Source organism: Bremia lactucae, linkage group LG19, assembly GCF_004359215.1.
Source record: "Bremia lactucae strain SF5 linkage group LG19, whole genome shotgun sequence".
In the NCBI taxonomy this organism is placed as follows: domain Eukaryota; phylum Oomycota; class Peronosporomycetes; order Peronosporales; family Peronosporaceae; genus Bremia; species Bremia lactucae.
Window position 1 is genome coordinate 456,603 of NC_090628.1, and position 431 is coordinate 457,033.

A 431-nucleotide genomic window follows, 5' to 3' on the forward strand; every position below is an offset into this window, starting at 1 on the left:
ACACGTGGGGTGTCGCCGGTAACGGCTGTGTAATACAATAAGCCGTTACGTGTTGTGTATCGATCGGATGACGATCGATATAAAGCCGGTAGATCTTTAAAAGATTTATCGGATGGATTCATTAAATGATCCATCAGACAAAGAAGGTCCTTATCTTCTTTATAGGCTTTCTTTATTTCATCAACTAAGGTTGATGATGGAACACTCGTAGTGAGTGTTGCAACAGTAAGATCACTTTTACTGTTGGGGTGCACTGCTGACTCGAAATCGGGTCGGCGTGATAACGCATCAGCGACGACATTAAGTCGTCCTGGTTTATATTCGACGGAGAAGTTATACTCCGCGAAGAAGGATAGCCACCTCGCCATTCTTTGCGAGAGGTGTGGGCTATTGACGGCCGTGCGTAATGACGCATGGTCCGTATATACGAT